This window comes from Protopterus annectens, chromosome 2.part0 (genome assembly GCF_019279795.1).
Source record: "Protopterus annectens isolate FY-2018-M chromosome 2.part0, PAN1.0, whole genome shotgun sequence".
In the NCBI taxonomy this organism is placed as follows: Eukaryota; Metazoa; Chordata; order Ceratodontiformes; family Protopteridae; genus Protopterus; species Protopterus annectens.
The window spans coordinates 838108863-838122670 of record NC_056728.1 but is presented as its reverse complement, the minus strand read 5'-3'; the positions used below and the strand labels follow the sequence as shown (position 1 = coordinate 838122670).

At 37.9% G+C, this 13808-nt stretch overlaps 1 protein-coding gene across 1 annotated transcript in view; it reads right to left on the bottom strand.

Annotated features, from left to right (window-relative positions):
* The window catches only part of LOC122793251, a 234987-nt gene extending 222164 nt beyond the window's left edge, over positions 1 to 12823 (bottom strand). Inside the window, exon 1 of the mRNA XM_044061105.1 lies at positions 12753 to 12823. The gene's annotated coding sequence lies outside the window, so the exon portion shown is untranslated. The remainder of the gene's footprint in view (positions 1 to 12752) is intronic.
* Positions 12824 to 13808: the final 985 nt, after the last annotated feature.

Sequence of the window (13808 nt, the reverse complement as noted above, 5' to 3'; positions counted from 1 at the left end):
ACAAGTGTATCTCATAGAGGGTACCACTGTTGTGGAACAGACTGCTTATTCACATAAAATAAAGTTCATCCCTGCCCATTTTGAAATGTAGCTTAGATCTATGGATGGGAAACAGAAAATGTACCCCAGGACTGCTTCATGTACTAGTAATAGACAGAGTCAGCTACTAAATGCTTTATCCCATTCATGGGTCCTCTGAAATTATCTATGGTATGATCCCTGGTTTTTTATTCTTTTATTATTTATTTATTTATTTATGAGAGGGTAATATATATAATTATCAACCATGTGATGGAAAAGGACACTCTACAACCAAGTAGAATAGGTTATTTAAAGCACAAAAATGGAATGCCTATGCTTAAAATGGCCTGCAACAGCAGTTAGCCTAGTACTTGCCAATGAACCTCTAAACCTATAAGAGCACTATGAGCTTAAATATGTGATAGGTTTGTGAGATAGCACAAAGACTGTGGCAGGAAATGCAAAATATTTGGATGAGAATATATGATTGGGAAGTAGAAAGTGGTTGCCAGTTCTGTTTTTTTGTGTGTGTGTGACGAGAGGGGGGGGGGTGGAATTTGGAACAGGAAAAGTGACTGGAGATGCAGATATTGACAGGATGGTTGAAGTTAATGATATGGAGAAATTAGGTCAGGAGGTGGAGGAGGTGAAGATGAGGGGGATAAAGCAGTGAATGAAAAGCTTGGTCCTGAATAGGAATGATAGGAAGCAGGAAGAGAGTTTTGGGTAAGGAGGGGGTGAGGAAGGTTGATCAGAAGGGAGGAGAAAAAAAGCAGAGCAATCAAGAAAATCAGTGAATGAATGGTTAGGGGCAGGTTAATGCTATGGTCTGCAGTTCCTTGGAGACAGGATTTTATTCACTCAGTTGTTGAGTGCCTACTGAGCAAGTCACTTAATTAGGCAGTGCTTGGGGAGAGGGGGCAACTGGGAATTTGGGCTAGGCTCCTCAATAGTCCCTTTGAGTGTAGTAATTGGCTCATCATCACCATCATCAACACTGTTTTTTCTTATTTTCTACATGGGGTCCAGGGTGTTCTGCCAACTTTTGCCACCTGTCTTGATTTAATGCCACACTTCTAGCTTCTTCAACAGTCATGCTTGACTGTCGCAAGTCTTCTTTCACATAATCCATCCATCTCTTTGCTGGACTTTCTCATTTCTTCTTGCCTACTTCCTGCCTGTCCCAAATCTTCTTCACCAGATTCGGGTCTATATTATAATCTCGAAGGTTTATAACTTTGAATCCCCAAAGATCGACCTTTAGTGATCGAAGTTTTAAACCATCGAAACCAAAATAAAATATTAAATAAAACAAAAACAAAAAAAATAAATAAATAGTGTGTAGGCAGAGGAACAAGCCCCCCCTGCACCCCCACATCCCCCCTACTTAAATATACCAACTCCGAGAATGCACTACATTGAAGCAAATGGAAATCGCCCCCTACAGAGATTTTCAGTTTAAACTTTCGATGTAGTGTGCTTTCACTATTCTTGTGTCAACAATATCGTATTCAGTATTGTCAGACTTCGAGAATTTAATACAGACCCCCAGATTCTCTTCTTTTCTGCCTGAACCACTGTAATTTGATATCTTTAAATTTGTCTGCAATTGGAGCTACTTTGGCCTTTGTTCTTATGTCTTCTTTTCTTCGTCTGTCCCATAGTGTGCATTGTACCATCCATCTCTGGAACTTCAGCTCCATCACCTCTAGTCTTCTCAACTGTTTTGCCTTTACTGCCCAGGATTTTGTACCATACAGTAATACTGGGCACACCACTGTTTTGTACACCTTAGTTTTCAACCTCTTTGTCATTCTTCTGCCATACACTACTCATAACGCTCTGTGCCAGCTCTCTGCGTCCCATCTCATTCTAGCTTTGACCTACTCATTCAGACTTCCCTTCTCCTCAATCACTCCTCCCAGATACTTGAAGTTGTTAACCTTTTCCACTATTTTACCTACTATCTCAGTTCTCAGTTTCTTTTGATTTCCCCATTTGCTGCCTTTACCACTGTCTTATCTGAATTCAGTTTCATCACGTGCTTCCGTTTTGCATTCCATTCCCCTATTCTTTGCTGAAGTTCTTGATCAGAGTATGCCTGTAATGCCACATCATCTGCATACAGACACTTTGTTGATCTGTCCGCTCAGACATGCTTTCTAATATAGTCCATCGCCATTATAACACCACTGAGCTCAGAGCTGAAAAATGATGCACAACCACGCCATCAGGAAACCCCCCTGAGAGTCCAAACACTGTTTGTACTTGAGTTACTGGGTCCTTGTACATAGCCTACACTAAATTCTACCAATGTTTTTTGGACTTTGAATGGCTGCAGGACTGCCCAAATCAGCTGTCTTGGAACCTTGTCATATGCTTTTTCAGAATGTAGGAAAGCCCACTTTACCCTTTCCTCATCTCTAGCTTCTTTTCAAATATCTGTGTCACTACAAACAAGGATTGCACACATCAGCTTTTATGGAACCTTGTTACATATTTCTCAAAGTATAGGAATGCCCAATTTACCCTTTTCTCATCACTAGTTTCTTTTCAACTATCTGTGTCACTGCAAACATCGGGTAAGTTGTGCTGCATCCTGATCTGAATCTGAACTGCCAGTCACCTGGGATACACTTTTCTCTCCATACTGCTATGAGAACCCTCAGGAGCCATTTCTACCATATCACACCTGGTGTTTTCATCACATCTGCTGTGACCTCATCTGAGCCTGCTGCTTTTCCTGACTTCATTTTCCTTAGTGCTGTTTTTATTTCTTCTGTCCTGGGCTCCTCCTTTTCTCTCATTGTAGGCACAGGGCAGTACAGCTTCTGTGGGATTTTATTCATTCAGAAGCTGCTGGAAGTACACCTTTCATCATCCTTTAATGTCCTGTGGACCGGTCAGCAGGTTGTTGCTGACATCCGTTATGAAAGCTGTCTAACTCTCTTCTTTATCTTTCTGTCTTTGCGTTGCAACCTGATATAGTTTCTTTGTGCCATCTACTGAGTCACTTTCCAGAAGTTGGTACAGCATCTCTGATGCCTCATTCTTTGCTGTTGCAACTCTTTTCTTAGCCTGTTTCTTAGCCAGCCAGTATTTCATCCTAGTCTGGTCCATCTTTTTTATCTCCCACTTTTTCCAACACTCCTTCTTTCTTTTGATGACTTCCTGGACTTCTGCATTCCTTCATCAGCTTTCCTTATGTAACTTATTTCTATATATGGCTTGGCCACATATCTATTCTATAGTCCTTACACATGCTATTTTGAGGTGCTGTCATTTATCTTTAACTGCACCTATTTGTTCCTTCTTCCTGAGGTGCTGGATCCATGAGTAATTCTTATGCTTTTTCTCCAGTCAACTTCCTGGTCTTCAGCCAAGTCTCTGTCGACTTTAGAGACTTATCTGACCACTGCTTGCAGGGGATTGTGGTAGCCAGTGATTTATGTTGTGGGCCAGCTGTTTCACTGGGGTTAACTTTACAATCACTGATTCTATCCCAGTGCCCTTTCTTTACTAGGAGGAAGTCTACATGTATGTTGGACACTCTTCTATGTGATCTTGTGACTGCCTCTTTTGCTGAACTATGTATTTGCCAACATCAAGCCATTTGCCAGACAGAAGTTTGGAATGACCTCTTCTTTCTTATTCCTGTTGCCCCAATCATGTGGACTGAGGTAGTCCTCATATCCTGTTCTGTCTATCCCGATATGTGTATTTAGGTTTCCCATTATCAACACCAATTCATGTTGTCCTGTTTTATCTACTAGGTCATAAAGCTGCTGTCTGAAAGCACTCTTTTTCCCTACTATCACAACCCTGCTGTGGTGCATAGGTTGAGATTGTGAATAGTGCCCTATCATTAGGCTGGAGTCTATCACTAATTCCAATGACATCCCTCAGGTTTTCAGAAGCCTTTCCCTCACCACAATCCCCACACCATTTCTAGTCTAGCCTCCTCCTCATGCACTCCTGGATACAGGGGATGTCCAGCCTCCTTTTTTCTATCCAGTAGCTTACTGACTCAGGACTACTTGGATTTATGTCAGGCATGCACTGGCCAATAGGGGCACATACACCCCTCCAACAATTAATATGGGCCCATTGAGTAGGTCAGTTCCTCACTAATCACCAGCAACTTTACTTAACACAACTGAATCACCTAGAGCCAGGTCACCTAAAGACAGTTTTTACAACACTGAGTAGCTAAACCCCGACACAGTGTGCTGTCTGTGACACAGTGCACAGTCTGTGATCCATGTTCTCCTATCTGGAGGATATTGTGCATTACAGTTAATGGCTAAAGCATTGAGTCTATACAACTCTTCCCCATATAGGGCACCATCTACAGTCTGCGTTAATGCCATTCTTAGGTGAGTCTGAGGTGGAAATACTCAGCATGTTTTTAGGAGGTAGAAGAACCTCAGACAGTCATTGGCTGGAGATCAGGATGAAACCTTTTACCCTGTACATGGGAAGCAGAGACCTTAACCATTATGTCAAGCGTAGTGACTACCTCTGAACAAATAAAGTTAAAGGACAGAGCAGGGATTGGACTGGAAGGTTAGGCTGGTACAAGATTGTGATGTTGAAAGATTTTTGATTGAGTAGGTGATGTAGATAAGCAACTGATGATGTTTGCTTGGTGTTGGGGGAAGGGGCATTGTGGTGAGGGAACACAAATCTGCAGACAGATTTGAAATTAGAGAACAGTGTTGAAAGGGCTGTTGTATGGGTAAGGTTTAAATGAGTATGTAGGTGAATTGTAACTAGGGTGGTTAAGGAGAATTATAGAAAGAAATAAAAGCGGAAAAAGCTTGGATATAAGTTCATCTGTTAGAGAAAAGTCTAAAAAATAAAATAGGAGGCATATAGATTCATCTGCAGTAGCATAAATGTTACATAGAGGGGAAGAGAAAGGAAGGGAGCAGTTTAATACTGCTGGCAATTTTCTTGGTAATGCTGGTTACACCCCTTCAAGGGAATGGCAGAGTGCATTGCAGTGTTATGGAGTTATTTGTCTGGAATTTACAGCATGGTGGATTTGTGTGTGTGTGTGTGTGTGTGTGTGTGTGTGTGTGTGTGTGTGTGTGCGTGTGTGTCTAATAGTTTCTATTAAATGTTCAGTGATGTTTGAACTGAGGAAGGGAACAGTATTTCTATTATGTAAATGAAGTATGGTGATGAGGGCTTGGGAGGGATAGTTTTGAAGAGCTTTTACTATGATATAATTTTTTTCTTAATATTTCTTGATACAGTTGTTAATTAAGGATTTTTTGTATGTTTTAGATTCCATGTTTGCATTTATTGTTGTGCAAAAGAAATTTAGAAATTAAAGATTTAGAAAAAATAGTTAAGAATTGAAGTGGTGAAGCCCCTTGCCTAATGGGAGTGGGGGCCTGTCCTGAAGTTCACCATGCGTAATATTTTGCTATAGTAATAAAATACTGTTTCCTTCAAGATAACGCTTGATTTGGATGTGAACTTTCCTTTTCAATGCTTTGGGCAAAAACACTGACTGAATGTATAGTGCTATAAACTGCCTACATTATACACATTACTTCCTTAAGGTACAGGAATAAATAATTGCTTCCAAACCTCTGGTAAAATACAGTCCAGTAGACCTCTGCTAATTAACATTTCTACGGGGTAACAAAAAAGCTATATTCCCAACAATGCAAGTGAAAGACAGTGTTAGAAAGCATAACATTTTTTTTTTATTTGAGAAGATGTTATTTTCGTTATTGGGTGATTAGTAGGCAGGAAGAACAATTCAAGTGAGTCTATTAGTTTCACTGACTCAGCCGCGGTAGTGCAGCGGTTAGCGTTGCCGCCTCACAGCAAGAGGTTCTCCGGTTCGATCTTAGACTGGGGGTGCCCTCTGTGCGGAGTTTGCATGCCCTCCCTGTAGTTGCATGGGTTTTCTCCGGGTGCTCCGGTTTCCTCCCACATCCCAAAGACATGCTGTAGGTGGATTGAATACTCTAAATTGGCCCTAGGCATGAGTGCGTGCATGTGTGTGGCTTCTGTGGAAGGTTGGGCGCCGGGCTGGTAACTCGGCACTTTAAAACTCCACTGCCAATCATGAGCGGACAGGTGACCTGCTGTGGCAACCCCTAACCGGGAAAAGCCGAAATCAGAAGATACTTGTAAGAGAAAGTAGATTTATAATTTATTTACCAACATTAGTGAATAAATAGTCCTTTAAATAGTGACCATGCCAAGTTTGTATTCAGAATAAAATGATTATAATTATCATCTGTAACTTCTATTACTGTCTTCTAAAATTAGGCAGTAGTTTGTAAGGTGTTTTTATGAAGTGTATCATGGTAACCTGATTTTGGCTTGGAATTTATTTAAAATAGAGTCATAATATTTTTCTGATATTCACTGATTTAAGAGTTTTACCAAACCGAAACAAAGACTAACTTACTGCATATCGCTAACATACAATGTCCCTACAATGTCCCTTGGGGGTTGGCTAAGGTACCAATAACCCTAAATTTGACTGTGGCCCCAAATTCATAAAGGTTACAGTGAGGTGTACATGATGTGTAGACCTTCTGAAAACCTTTTCAAATTCAGACAGCGTTAATCCTTCACCATGTGAGGCTGTCTGCTACATACTAATGAGGCAGTTTGGGGAAGAGGCCTATATAATTAGGAACAGTCTTAGTGAAGGCATCTCCTCATCAACATGACTGCTCCTTCCACATCAATGCAGTCAATATGACCAAAAAGACATATTCTTCCATCGCTGTAGACGCAAGTTCTAGAGAGTTTAGTGACAAGGCTGGGTGTGGAAGTGTTTGAGTCTGTGTGTAACTGCGCGTGGCTCTTTAATGTTTTGTGGATCCATAGATTTAGGCCTGTAACAAGTAAATGTTGTCAATGAATGAGTTGCACTGTTAAGATCAGTTGTGTACCCACTGTATTTTATCAGAGCATTATGACTTAACCATTGAATGTTCTTTACTCAGTTATTAACATGAATAACTTTATTTTAGCTTACATCATTTTCTGTTTAGCACTGTTTGTTTTGTTTTTCCCCTCACAGGACTAAGATAACAGTTCCTCTACGTGCACCCAGTCAGCTGATTTGTTCCACAATCAATGGAGCTGGGCATTCATGGGAAAGGGTTCATGGGAAAGGCAAGAGCCTTTTGGCCCATTCATTCCTGCTTGAGAATCCCCAAACAGATCATGTGCTCTGCGGGGGGAGGCAGGTGATAGGGAGTGGCTCAACAGGCTTGTCTTGTGGGGCAGCATACTGTCTCCACTAACAAAGCACTCCCTCTGAGGGGAATAATGCTACCCAATGCTGAATCTCCCTGAAGTTACTGTGTGACTTGCCCATTACAGTCAGGGATCACTAGGCTCAAGTTCATGGGGTCAAGACTGAGTGTTCTCACTAGGCATCAACTATTTGGTGAGCCAAAGCTGTCTACTTCCCCAGGACAGGCATGTCAGCAATGACCACTCAATACCATTTTTCAGTTCCACCTCCTACAAGCATGTGGTGTAGTCAGGTTTTCTCTCTTTATGCCACAGAGCTGTTTGAGCATGGCAGGTATAAGCGTTTGTGCAAATTTAACATTATACCACCTTCACAGGTTATAGTTAAATGATATTAACAGTTTCAAAAATGTAACACAGAAGATAATGTAACAATTACTTTATATACATAAGAACATGCATTGAGTATTTGCATTATTATTTTACAAACCATACAGAAGGCTCATACTGTTGTGCAGTTATATGTTGCTTAAAACTTTTAAAGTATTTTCTTCTTATGTTAATTTACAATACTGTCCTTAATGTCTGTGTTTCTTAAGCTTAAGCTTAAGCAACTGACAGGAAGATAAAGAAAGATATTACCAAAATCCTTTTACTCTGATCTCGTTCTGAGGAAGGAAATGCCATCTTTTTTACTTAGGTTTTATGACAGACAACAAGTTGGTGGTAGTAGCTCATAACACTAATGCTGCCCAATATAATGCGCTGAGACTAATCTTCCAATAATCACTCTGAGGTTATCAACTTCATCTAAAGAAGCCAGGGGCGTGTATGTTTATTTCTAGTGACATAAAACAGTATTGTGAGTATTTTATATGGCACATAGACTGAAGGAGTCTTAGTGCTTCATTCTGCTGAGATGCCAGAAGTAACCTTACCATTTCAGAGCAAGGTTGTTTTATAAATATGCAGACAAATCTAATACTTAATTATTTAAAATGAAAAAAAAATGACACCATCTATGCATTGCCTTTCTTTAAAAATAACAGTTGCCAAAACAAATCCTGTTGAGGAGAAAACTAGTTCTTTTGACACTCATAATGTAAGTATGTTTGATATTTTGAATTCAAATTATTATTCCTTACTGATTATCTAGTGCTTCTTAGTATAACGGTGGTGAATTCATAGTCAAATATGCATTATTCAGGGAGATATATAACATGCATATATATATATATATATATATATATATATATATATATATATATAGATACAGTTTAACACCTAGTACTCCTAAATACTTATACATATCCACCTTCTGTCACCCACCTCTCAACACAAAAATATGATTATCATGGCAATGACAGCAGGTACAAAATCTACTAAGTATTAGTTCAGTTAATGAGGTTCATAATACATTAACACAGGTACTGTCTTTAGAACCAGTAACTGTTTCAGCTATTCTTCTACACCTATATTTCCCTACAATGGCTATGGGGGTACACACAGTGTACCAACATAAGTCATCATTCTAGAGACATTTGCACATGCAGAATCTACCAGTCTCACTACATCTAACAGACAAATACTTCTTTGACTGGAATTAATGTTTTCATAACAATAAGGGAAGCCTCTCTGCTTGCCCGTTTGAGGTTGTGATGGTCTGCACCCTTTAAAGTAACTTTTGGAAGTGCTAAGATTTGTAATCTTCCAGAATCAGTCAACAAAATAGGCAAATGCATCCATGAAACAGAACAAGGTCCATATCTTTTAACAACAAGGTTATTTTTATTCAGATAATATCCCATCACAGTTTTACCACTGAAATTCACTAAAACTCATTACAAAAACACTGAATATATCCACTACCCCAGTGTTGATAGTTTACACTAGTGCAGCAAAACCTGTCCAAGTTACTATTTTTCAATTGCCTTAAATAAAGTTAACGTTTTTCTATTTCAAAATATTGTTATTATTTACTTCACCCACATTTGACCTTGTAATTTGGGACCTGACATGATGCCCTTAACTTCCTTTGACTGGATACAAGCCTTTACTCCTTGTCAGTGTAAGCTGAGGTGAGGTCTTGTAGCACTGCCTAAGTGAATGTATCAATAAATTATCCTAATTCTGATAATCCTTACTCCGTTACTAGATTAACATATACTGGGCACAGTGTCATTATGTGTAACACTGTCACTGTGCAGTTTGGCTGAAAATGTGAGTCTGTGCCACAAATCCAAAAATCACCTCTTCAAGTGTACTTCTACAGAAAGAGTTTCACACAGGGCATGAGGAGGTGTGCCAAAAATAGTCTTAAATTGTTAATAATTAACATAGTTCTGATCTTTCATTTAAGATAATAAGCACCTGCTTCAAATTCAGCTGTCAGGCTGTATGGTTGTATGAACAGTCTGACTAACACTATAATATTTTCTTTTAAAAATTCTTTCGACAGCCAAGGAGGAACTTTCTCTGAGGAACAATGTTGATTATATTTTACTGCTAAGTTTATGATTTCATGTCAAAAATAGTTTATGGAAAATTAAGAACAACACTTTTGAAAGCCACCACAGTTTATAAGATTCTATTATTATTTGGTAATCATAATTTTGTAACTTTGGAAATCTTCCAGATATTAGTATGGGAAATAGACCATAGCTAGATTTGCATGACATAATTAGTGTAGCAAATGACATATAGGAGAATGAAGGAAATTGCATTTTCCACCCTAAAGTATATTTTTGTTTTGCTATTCAAAATCACCTTCAATGACATATATAAAATATGCACTACATCTGACTTCACGCATAGCCATGATAACAGCATTGTGCTGACGTTTACAGCAGGCTGGATTAACAATGAAGTTTCAGATCTTGTCCGGATGTCTCAAACAGGCCCTTCTGCTTCTGCTCCCAGTTTAATTCAAAATTCTTTGCTACTTTCTCACTAAATAAATAGGTCCCGTATAATAATCAGCTCATAATCACCCATGAGGCCTATAATCCAGCAGACATTTGGAGGAATATCTATTGAAAATTCACAGAGTTGTGAGTCTCTGTTTTAGTTTGTAAGTGCAGCCTTGGACTGAAATCAGTAGCTTACAGTTTCTACCAAAACTCTCAGTGAGAACATGCCTTCATTAGTTTTCTCCTATGTAATTACCAGATTTTTTTCAGATTCTATTCAAAATATATTTTCCACAAAAGGGTGATTTCACTCTTACTTTGCAGTTTCACTTTCTAAGCTACAAATCTGCATCTTTGGTGCCTATTTTTAAGAATCAACATTACAAAGTCAGTTATTATTCTATGGATACTGATAAAGTTATGTTGTAATTTTAACTAGGCAAATGCAGCTACTTAACTTTGGCAGTCTGCAAAAATGTAATGCAGAAATGTCACTACAGGAATTCCTTCACAAAACTCCATTAACTGTAATTGTTGTTTTTTTTCAGATGAAGAATTAGCTGTTCTTTTCTAAGCCGGAATATGATTTTGTATTTATTATATAAAAATGGTTTGCACTAGTGACCACAGTAGTTTTGATACTCAAAAAGTAGCAAAATCAAAATTATAGATGTGGAAATCAACTGCACTTATGAACTAGAAATTATCCTTTTCAGTGCATTTTCCATTACCGAAACCACCTAACTTTTGTAGCTGCTCTTAATTAGGTCTTACTGCATGTGTTTTTGTCTACACATGCCTACACACACACACACACACACACACACACACACACACACACACACACACACACACACACACACACACACACACACACACACACACACACACACACACACACACACACACACACACACACACACACACACACACACACACACACACACCATTCCTTACATGTTGGTAAGTGGCTGTCCTTATCAATGAGTCACAAGCTTTTTTATATTCCATACAGAATCACTGCTTTTGCCTGTAGTTTCATCAGTGCCTAATATCTACGCATCTTGCTAAATATATACCTTTTAATCACTATGGTTGTAGCCCACGTACAGTGTAGGTTAGCATAGGACACTGACAGCTGTTTATTTTCTGGAAAAGTGTTTAATACATCTCATATAATATAAAATGCTACCTACGTTACATGTTGTGTTTGTAGAGCCATTACTTGCACTTTGGCAAAAACATACATTACAGTACAGTTTATTAAGGCAGGCCACTTGGAAGGACTATTTTGTAACATTCCTTGTATTATACATATCATTAACCTACATGTTAAGAAGCATACAGGCATTTATTTATTATTATTAACCAGGATAGTCTGATTGCGTGAAGCCCATTTTCATTGGAGGACCAGTCACAACAATTAGTAAAGTATGCATAAGGGAGAACTGTCACTACCATTGACAGTAAACTCGATCAGCGAATGTCTTAAAGCATGTTTACATTATCAAGCCACTCTCCCAATAAATACAGCAACTGAATGCTGCGTTCAAATACAAATAAGTCAGAGAATATGAAAGTAATAACCACACCAGGTAATGTATCAATGGATGTTAATGTACTTTCTCTGCTGTGTTGATATGTTCGAATAATGGGTTCAAATGTTCAATTAACCTCTCTGAATAAGTGACTCACACTTAAATGGTTGTTGGAAATAAATATTCACAGGGCAAACTCTGAGACTGAAAGAAACGTTGGTCATGTACACAGAGACAGAGAGAGAGAAATTATATTACTGTCTCAATTCATCATCATATGGAAAATCCCGCTGTTTAACGTTAACAACACTTGTCCACCCATCCCAAATGATCCCCACTGAACAGTTTGTATGTACAGTCTTTTGATACTAAGTACAGGTATAATAATTAATTAGCATGCTTCAGAGGAAGGAAGACATGTAAGAGAATGTTAGAAATATTTGTTCTGTGTTAATCATGACAACAATTGAGGTGAATTTGCACTTGGAAATTCAGAACAGAAAGATATTCATGCCTCAGAACGAAGATACCCATAACATGTTCTTATTTGTTTTGTTTTTTTTTTTGGACTCTATTGTGTAACAAGTAAACAATGCATTGCAATACGAATATAACAAGTAACATTTAGAACCTTAATTAAGGATGGCTTGTGCTGGGGAATAAAAACTGCATGAGTATCATGTGTTTATGTTACATTCTTAAGCCAAACGACAATACATTTTCCATGAGAAACATTTACCCACTATTGTAGGTACTTAATTTTATCCACTACTGTAGGTATATATTTTTACCCACTACTGCATGTGCATATTGTACCCACTACTGAAGGTACATAGTTTTGCCCACTACTGCATGTACATATCAATCACAGGTGGTAGTATATTTAAATAGTAAATCGCTAAATAAATTACATAACATTGAAAAGTACTGCTGTTTGTCAGTATTTTGATGATTTACTCTTATTGTAAAAAGGTCTATTTCCTCTGCTGCAAAAGATGATACATTTTATAGGTTATTAAAAGCTACCAAAAAGGAAACATATTACCTGTGTTCCTGTGCATACATATAACGGTTAGTTTAAAATGATTAAAGATCCTAGTATCTGGTCCATCAGTGTTTAATCACACATTATGTCTGTAGATCTGACTTTAAATTCTGACAGAAGTAGTCTAGAACCAATCAGAATTATGCCAGCATTTTGCTGATACATGATTGTAGTCACAGAATATGTGAAAGGATTATTGTATATTATCATAATTTACCCACATCAGAGCTTCTTAATAATATGTTACTGTTGCATACTCATCATGAACCATGCACTTTTTCCAAAGCATGTTATGATAAAGCCCAAGGTTGAACACCTTTCACTTACTCTCAAAAGCCTGATATTTAGTACAGGAATCCATTGTATCTATGTTACATAAATATGCTGAGTTAAGGCTGTCCACAGCTTTGAAGCAAGATTGTAGATGGTGAAAGCTAATTAGCATGTTGCTAGACAGTTTTTTTAATTTGCAGGATTATGCTATAGTCAATTTTCTAAATTCTGCTTTCTGTCTGTCTGCTTCCTTTACAAACCTATAGATCTGATGCAATTTGAAACTGTATCATATTTGTTTTCTGGCATATAATTTTCTTGTGACCTTGTACAAATAATTGTGTGTCTGATACATAGAGTGAGAGTGATATTATAATTTAGAGAAGTCCTGTTGTGCGCAGACCATACAAATGATTCAGATGCAAATTTTTGTACCTTGTCATAAGATATAGTTTAAAATGTTCTGTGCTTCATACCAACACAGCTGCATGTGGTTTTCACTGACAATGAATTTGAAATCTTTAAACTGCACTAAAATTAGTTCAATATCAAAGAAACTGGATATTTTGAAAATGCTTTAAAATGTCAGCAATGTTAATCTGGAGTTACTTTTAGTACTGTTCACTTTGGGAGGGATGAACATGGTACAGAATTATGTGTGTCTTGTGAATGAAATGCACATCTGGCAAACAAGAAATCAACACAATTGCTTTTGCTATTAAAATAATAATACATTTGCTAACTTAATTTGACATATAGAGAACAGTCTTTTGTGAGCATTTG